We start from the raw sequence: 9469 nt of genomic DNA, 5'->3' as shown, positions 1-9469 counted from the left end.
AGTCGATTCTTATAATTAAGTATCATCTTAAGATGCCATAAACCAATCAGAGAGCCGTATTAGCATTTTAAGACGTTACTTAAGACGATCTTGAAATAAGAATCGACTATGAATACCGGCCTAGTAAAAAACAAATCAAATTTTTTAGATTCCCCAAAGAATCTGACATTTGTAAGCAATCGCTTGAAGCTTGCCAAAGGAATGAAACAAATACAAAAATTAATAACTAATTTAAATATAAGTTCTATGAACGCTCGTATTGTTGCTAACGCAAAATATAAAGAGAAGAACAGCCAATGTATAAAAACTAATTTATTTTAGAAGTTTCTTTATTGGTACACAAGGCTTAATGTTAAATTTTACGATTGCATTTGTGACCAATTTTGATTGGCTATTCCCATTTACGGCAGCCATTATGCGCAACGATACACCTAGTATTAGGCTTGTTTTTTATTTCTGCACTAGGCTACACTGGAACGTTCCATCTTGCTTTCACTACTTTCAAATATATATCTATTTTATTTTAAGTGCACACTAATTCAAGGAGTTGGAACAGAAAACAAATGGATTCTTACACTATGGATGTCACTACACTATTAAACCTATTCTTCATGAAAAGCTTTAAAGCCCAAATCACACCTAGCGATTGACAAATGGCGATTACTTTTCAACCAATTAGAGCAAAGCAGTCGCCGACTGTTTTGCTATGATTGGTTTAAAAAGTAATCGCCAATCGTCAATCGCAAATGTCAATCGCTAGTGTGATTTGGGCTTAAAGCCTTGTGTATAGTCGTGAGCTAAAAGGTTGCAACACATTTTCTTAAATGGTTTTTTGAATGTAGACTTGCTCTTTGATCAGCAAACGTAATTGGTTGAATCCACAGGTAAGAACCAATTACGTTTGCCGTTCGATGAGCAAGTCTACATTCCAAAAATCATCGAAGAAAATGTGTTGCAACTTTTTAGCTCACGACTATACACCCAAGGACTTTGATTCTGTCCATGGGGAAATTTTCCAAACTGAGAAGTTGCTATCTTTCTACATACTAAAGGGCCTCGCACATAAAATGCATAACATAACATAAGCACAACATAAGATCAATGGACCAATGAGCATCTAGCATAAAGTCGCCATATTGATTTACATAAGATTCTCATTAGTCCAGAGGCTTTATGCTACGCTTACGCTCTGTTATGCATTTCATGTAAGAGGCCCTTAATAGTTTATGATTAACGTAACAACCAATAAACTCTAGTCGTTTTATTAACCATGAACTGCGAGTATATAGAAAGTGGTGACTTCTCAATTTGGAAAATTTCCCCATGGACAGAATCAAAATCGTTGGGTGTACTACACCCAAGAACTTTCCGTTTGTTTTCTGTTCCTGAACTCTCTAAATAAGTGTACACTTAAAATGAAATACCGTTTGTTTTCTATTCCTGCACTAGACTACACTGGAACGTTTCTTCTTGCTTTCACTAACTTTCAAATATATATCTATTTCATTTTAAGTGCACACTAATTCAAGGAGTTCAGGAACAGAAAACAAACGGATAGTCAGTGTTGTTCGTTAGAGTTTTCTAAAGTGCGGCCTGGTCTCATTTCATACATACGAGCTACAGAACGTTAGTAAATGACAAAAGTTAACCTCGGTTGACAGATCTACGAGCCGAAAATAAATAAATTTTTAACTTTTTGTTTGATTTTTTCGTAAAATTTACCAGCCCGCACTTTGTTTTGGTGCGTACTTTTATTCTGTAAAAGGATTTTATGATCTGTAGAGCCAATTCGAAAATTAATGAACACTGTAATGTGTCGGTAATTCCCTGTCACTATAGCATCTTCTTAAATCGTTTAATGTTTTCAAAAAATTATGCAAACATATTGTTGCCATTATTATTTTATCCACCATTTTTGGATTCATACAGATTGGTTTTCTAAACACTCGCCATCGTGATATAAGAATACCGAAACTATTTTTAATTACTATTCTAGCGCGCGACAATCTATAATTGAAAATTCTATTTTTTTTCTTCTAAATAATGACCAGAGTATGGCCTCATCATTTTTGTTGATAATTAAAAGACTTTATCACCAACAAAAAAGCATGGTGTTTTCGTATTGCTTCCAGGCAAATTGGCTTCCCCACATGGCAGATTTAACTTATCATTGACCAGAGCTTGACCAAATGCGGATCTTGCAAATACTTCTGCATCATTATTATTATCGTAAGCTCCACAATCAACTGCTGTAAACTTATAATTACTGTCGCATGCTGCCATTAGCACTATGCTGAACGTTTTCTTATAGTTATAATATAAGCTTCCAGAGTTTAGTGGTGCCTGTATTTGTACGTGCTTTCCATCAATTGAACCACAACAATTTGGAAAATTCCATTCTCTCCAAAATCCTTCTATTATTTTTAACCATATTTGTTCTTCATTAGGAACTTGAACATATATGGGCATCAACACTTTGATAAGTGAGGCACAAGTTTCTTTAATTACGTTTTGAGCTGTCGATTCTCCGATTCGGTAAGGTAATGCAATTGATAAAATCTGGTCATCAGTGGCAAGATATCTAGTGTAATAAATTAAATCAATATAATATTTAATATAAATACATATTAAAACGTGATATTTTAATTAAATCAGAATGTAAATTAGATCCAAGGTATATAATTTAATTTGCAATTTTGTTATTTAAAATGTTTATTTATTATATTTTATTACTATCCCAGATAGCACAAAATATTTATAAAATATTTACTAAATATTTATAATATTTATTTTAATATTTTATAAACATTTATCAAAACATTTAATAAATGTTTTTATGGCCGTAGATTGGACTGATCATAAATATTTATCATAAATGTTTCAAAAATATTTATGATTTATGGTAATTATTTTGAAAATGTTCGAAATATCCGCATAAATATTATATTACACCATATAATCCCAATGAGTAAAACAATATTTCTATATTTTAAAAAACAATTTTTCCAAAAAAATTCCATTCTTAGGAATTTTTTTCGGAAATTCCGAAACGGTCACCCATCCAATTCGCGACCAATATTTTAGAAAATATTTTAACAATATTTTTGATAAAGATTTTTATAATTTTTTTCCGTTATATATATATATATATATATATATATAATATGTATAAAATATTTGTATAATATTTATAAAAAATATTTATAATAAATATTTATTAATATTTATCATAAATATTGTGTGCTGTCTGAGATATTTTCTTAAACATTTGCTGGTGACTGTTCAGCTACTAATGCAGTGACCATAGTTGTTATAATATATACCTTGGTGTCAAAGCTAATTGTTGTTCAGATAATAACGATGACTTTTTTTGGTTAAAACTGGTTTCATCATTTCCAGTAATTGATTGAAGACACAGACAGTCATTCTTGTGTACCGGAAAAATATATATGGGTCATTTTTTATCTCTTGCCACAAATGATGAAAATCTCCTTGAGCAGGACGTTTTAGATTAATTGGTCGTACCCAATATTGTCGATTATTCCAACGAAAAGATATTCGTCTTTTTAATAAATATACACCAAGAATTAATGTTAATAATGATGCTTGTAGTATTTCCTCGTGATCGTTATCCATATTTTCTAAAAATAAGCATATAAAAAGTAATTCTTAAAAGTAAGCTAAAAAATCATCAGCCACTTAATTTCAATAAATTTCTTTTTACATTACATTCTGTATACAGAGTGCTATGTACCGAGAGCTGTTATTAAATATTAATAACTTTAGCAATAGTAGTTTTGTGTTGTTCATGCACGATGAGTATATTAAAATGTAATAAATGTAACAAAAATAATATTTTATAGCATGAGTTAACTTTACCTTCAAATAAATAATTTCTTTTTATCAATGTAAAATATATTAATAAAATATATTAATGTAAAATATATTAATAAAATTTTTTGCATCTGCGATAAAAGTTTGGAATATATACGTAAATCACAATTCTGACTGTGATTGGTAGAACGTAATGCCTTAAGCATTTTGTGTGTCATGGCCTCTACTGCTTACAGCTTACTGCTTACGTATTACGTCTTACGTTTTTCTATGTGCTATGGCCTTCACCGGACGCGCGCGCGCGCATCTGCCTAGTTCCGCGGCGCTACTGCTACGCGGCGTCCGAACTCGGGAGTTAAACGTGGACAAAATCAGGATATAAGGCGTTCCGCGAGCCTCGAGAAACCAGTCTTCGCTCGCCCATGATGTAAGAAGAAAGGTGAAACAAGTGATCAGATGTGCAATAGATCATTCTCTAGATCGATCAGAACTGGGTCCAAATTTTGAGTTTCAATATGGCTATGACTCCGGTACTGGGACGTATTTATACTTGCATTTATACGTGAATCGGAGATAATCGATGAATCAAAGAAATTTAAAGCTTAAAAAAAGAAGAACATAAAGGTAAAGTTGAGACTTTGTACATTAATAAAAATTGTGATAATTGTTATTTTAAATTTTGTAAACTTGAATTAGAAGAAATTTGGAAAGTTATAAGAATGAACTTATGTGTATGGTTAAGGCTCCTGAGTACTCGCCGCGGCCATATTGAAGTCGTGACGTCAGAAGCGAGAAATTGCGTGAAATGACACGTAATTTTGTCCGACATGCCATTTGTAAATAAAGCCAATTTGGATAAAACAAACTAAGCAGATGACTTTAAAACACTTCTAAATATCGGTCACGACTATCCTTTTTCCGCCTAACAATCAGTAAATAGTTGTAAAAAGCATGTAAAGTGAAGCAATTGAAACAGGAAAACACATGGGCACATAATTTTGTCCGACATGCCATTTCTAAATAATGCCAATTTGGTTAAAACAGACTAATCAGATGGCTTTAAAACACTTCTAAATATCGGTCACGACTATCCTTTTTTCGCCTAGCAGTCAGTAAATAGTCGTAAAAAACACGTAAAGTGACGTCTATTCAGACAGGAAAACACACGGATAGCTATTAAAAGGAGTGAAAAATGTACTTTTATGTATAAAATTCAAAGAAACTTTATTCGCGGTCCATTTTTACGAATTTGGTAAATACGAGACAAGTCATGTTTTTACAATGAAACACATAATAACAAAATGACATGCACGATAACATTTCATCGTCAATCTGTCACGTTTCACGTGTATTAGTTCTAATTTTGTCCGCGACGAAATGTCGCTACCGTCAACGCGGAGTTCTCGGCTGAGGAGTCAGGAGCCTTAAATTGTTGTATTTCATGTTTATAACAACAGTGTTTATTGCAAGTGATTTGTGTTAAAGATAATAAATTTCAAGTATTTTTACATTTTTATATTTATTTTTTTTAACAATATCTACATTTTAAGTACGTGACTACATATGATTGTTTCATATTTAAATTGCGCGGATATATTTGGACCCAAATTTTATTGGCTCATCACATCGAGCCACGCCTCTTACCGCGCATTGAGCTGCCGACGATGCGCGTTGTTTCACTTTGTTTTTTACATCATGCGCTCGCCTATACGCGGCGAGTACGTCCACAAGACAACATACCGTTGACATCTGACGCAGTGTATCGACGAATACCTTGTCGCCCGGCACGTCCTCCAACCAAGTGTCGACGGCAAAGCAAGAGTCCCGAAGTAACTAACGTACCGATCAAGCCCAGCTCTCGGGAAAAGCATCCTCAACCTCGCATCAGGGATGTTCCTTCCGAGAAGGAGAATAGTACTTAATTTGTGGGGAGTTTTGTACTGAATTGTACTAACCATTAATTGGCGGGATATTCAAATCGTCCTGACAGCAATTTTATTTTATAGTGCATTGATTACAGATCATACAACTTAGTAAAAATTACAAAAATGAGCAAATTCACTAAATACTGATAAATAAAATTATTAATTGTAGTAAATTTGCTCACTTTCGTAATTTTTATCAAGTTATGTGATTTGTAATTGACGCCCAGATGTTTTTATTTTATTCAAATGTATAGAAATTTTTTATCAACTTTATTTAAAAACTTATAGTACAAAACTATTATGGTACAAACATTGTATTAATGAAAACATAAATTATTTTTTTTGTATAACATTTTGTAAACTATGTCTTTATAACTGATTACAGTCATTATCACATTCGATTAAATCACATAACATTTCAACTTCTTGCTCGTTGTCATTATTTAAAGTTTCAATCATTTTTTTTACAAAAAAAATTTTATAATCAATTATCTGATATTTTAACGTTTCTTTAATGGCCAAAACCGACGCAATTGTTAAAATATCTGTTTAATCTGTTTCTCAGTTTATTTTTAATTAAGTTTAATTGTGAAAATAGCCTCTCTGCAGCAGCAGATGAATGCGGTAAGATTAATATGTACTTAACAAGTGCCATCAAATATTGTTTTTTTGTCACTTGTATTTTTACTTTAATCTACCATGTTCCAAAATTGCATAAGATCGTAGGATCGTATCCGATTAGATATGTATCCAATAGAAATGTGTGGTATAAATGTTGCCACTCAATGTTAACCAATTCAATGTCAATGTTTAATGATGGACACAAGTTCGTAAATTCTGCAATATTACCACTTAACGCATTCTGTATAGTAAAATTGGCTGCAAATATCAAATAAGGACTATTAAAATTAAATCGCATTTTAATTTGTTTATAAAGTTTTATATAAAAAAACAGAGCTTTTAATTTAAAATTATGAAGATCTTCTTTTTCGACTTTGGTTTCTGATTTTTTAAGAAAAGCATTAATTTTGACACCAAAATACATTCATCTAGTGAAATATAATTATCTGGATTCTCAAGGAGATATCGGATACATTTTTTTTTAATATCTTTTTTAATAAACAATCTTAAAATTATCTTATACAAATTTGTTATCCTTTCAAGTAAATATGGTAACTGAGGGCTTTCACTTTGAAATTTTAAATTGATTTTTGTTACCAATTCTAGGATATATGATAGGAAAAAAAAATAAATCTTAAATGTGTCATTGTTCAGGCCACGTAAAATATTTTTGGTCGTAAGTAGACTATCTTCTTTAATTGCTTTTTCAAAAAACATCTTTAAAGACTCTCAATGCTGCAGAATATTGTTAATAACAGTCTGTATATTAAAAATAAATGATTATATTGTTGTAACAGTAATAAATTTATTAATATAAATTCTAAAATCTAATTGTAATTGCTTTATTTAAAATTTAAATTTTAGATTTAACTTATAAAATAATAAAAAAATAAATAAATTTATATTATATATTAATTCATGTTAATTATTAACAATTAAATATATTCTTTTTTACAATTGTATTATTTTTTATTTATATTTTATTAATAAAATAATTTTAATTATTAAATTTTTATTTTAAATATTATTTAATTTGTTGATATTTTTCAATACTATTTGTCAATACTTATATGAAGCGATAACCATCTTGTCTGACTTAAGCAAAGTATTTTGTGTGGCTTTTCGTTTTTAAATATTTGACATTCTCAGAGTTCTTCCTGGCGATAACTACTATTTTTAAAATGTGAGTAGATATTTCGTGCAAATTGTTTTATATTTGGTAATTTTGCACATGCTTTAGAAGCACATAAATGTACTGAATGGCAAATACAGCCTTGTACAATTAAATCTGGTGCTATTTGTTTCAGTTTAGCTTCTAAGCCTCTTATATCTCCTATCATGACGGAACAATTGTCAGCACTAAAGCCTTAGATTAGTATAAGGAATCCTATTTCCGTCAAGAAAGTTTTTTATTGTCTGATATAAACTTTCAACTTTGCAGTCTTTTACCTCTATTAAATCTAAAAATCTGTTTTAAACGCTATTTTCATCCCAGAATCGAGCGACTAAAACGATACTTTTCTGTGTGGAAACATCCGTAGTCACATCTACTATTAACGAAACCTTTCTGTTTTGTAATTTTGATATTAGTTGTTTTTTAATATATGGAGCAATTTTTGTTAATACTAAACTTGTCGCCTTTTTTTGTTTTATTTTTAAGTTTTTTGCAATTTTTGAATCTGAAAAGATATGTTGACAGACTTCCAATAACGAATTAATTATTTGAAAAGGCAAATTTTTTTCACATATATAAAAAGCGAGTTTTGTTTCTGCCGGGGTGCGCACGATTGGACACCGCACGATTGGACACCACCACTCACAGCGGCCGATGCCTAGAGTTTTTCCGTTGGTTTGGTTAGATAAGTCAAGATGATTGGTTGGTGTCCAATCGTGCTGTGTCCAAAAGAGTGTCACCCGTTTCTGCCTTATTAATTAAATCTTTGAATGTCTTAGTAGGATCTAACAGTGTCTTTTTAACTGTTTTTGTGTTGGTAACTGACTTTACATGTTTTTAGTGTTGATTACTGAGACTATGTCTACATACGTGAAAAACGCTTCCAGTAATTGTTGTATTACACATTGCACATAGTCTGACCATTTCTTTCACCCAGCCACGGATAATCAGTTTTCTATTCAAATCGAAATTTTTGTTTGTAAGTTGGTCTCTTGACTTTGACATTTGTAATTTCTTTAAATTTCTTCACATTTTTACTTTTGTCTGTATTTAAATCAACTGTTGTAGTAGATTGTAATACTTCATTATCAGATTCATCTGAGATCTCTATAATGTATGAATTTTGTAAAATATATTCTTCTTCTATAGCATTATCTGAAGGTATGACGATAAACATTGTATTTTCATCGGTATACTTTGATGTACTTGGAATAGGATCATCAGAATTTATATTTTCTGTGGTATGCTTTTTAATGAGAAATCTAAATAAATAAATTGTAATATTTGTGTTAATTACTTTCATTCACATAAACATTAATTTGTGTATAGAATAAATATTAATTACATAAATTTAACAAAATACTAGTCAATAGCAAAATATTATTCGATAACAGAGCATTAATCGACAAAAATGATAATTGTTAAGTAATAAAACAAATTAAATGTTACAATTTTTAATAATTGTATTATATATGTATGTAAAATCATTAAATATCTTAATACATAACCAACAAAAATGTATAGTATTTACCAGTCCATCTTTTCTTATTTAATTTTTCAGTGGTTTTTTGATAAAAACTTATAAATTAAATTTCAGAATTTATATTATAACATATAAATTAGAAAATTAAAAACTAAAAACAGGTTCAAGGTTTAATGTATGTGTACACCCATGGAATTTGATTCTGTCCATGGGGAAATTTTCTAAATTGAGAAGTCACCACTTTCTACATACTCGCAGTTTATGATTAATGTAACGACTAGATTTTATTGGTCGTTACGTTAATCATAAACTGTAAGTATGTAGAAAGATAGCAACTTTTTAGTTTGGAAAATTTCCCCATGGACAGAATCAATTTCCATGGGTGTACGTTTATCATTGTGTATGTATGTACACTGTATCTGTCGTACGTGT

The 9469-nt window shown here is 30.4% G+C and overlaps 1 pseudogene; it reads right to left on the bottom strand.

Moving 5' to 3' along the window:
* Positions 1-1727: 1727 nt before the first annotated feature.
* LOC105206888 lies at positions 1728-7169 on the bottom strand (annotated as a pseudogene).
* Positions 7170-9469: the final 2300 nt, after the last annotated feature.

This window comes from Solenopsis invicta, chromosome 1 (assembly GCF_016802725.1).
Source record: "Solenopsis invicta isolate M01_SB chromosome 1, UNIL_Sinv_3.0, whole genome shotgun sequence".
NCBI lineage: Eukaryota > Metazoa > Arthropoda > Insecta > Hymenoptera > Formicidae > Solenopsis > Solenopsis invicta.
Note: the sequence above shows the minus strand (reverse complement) of the source record. Positions and strands in the feature narration are given on the sequence as shown.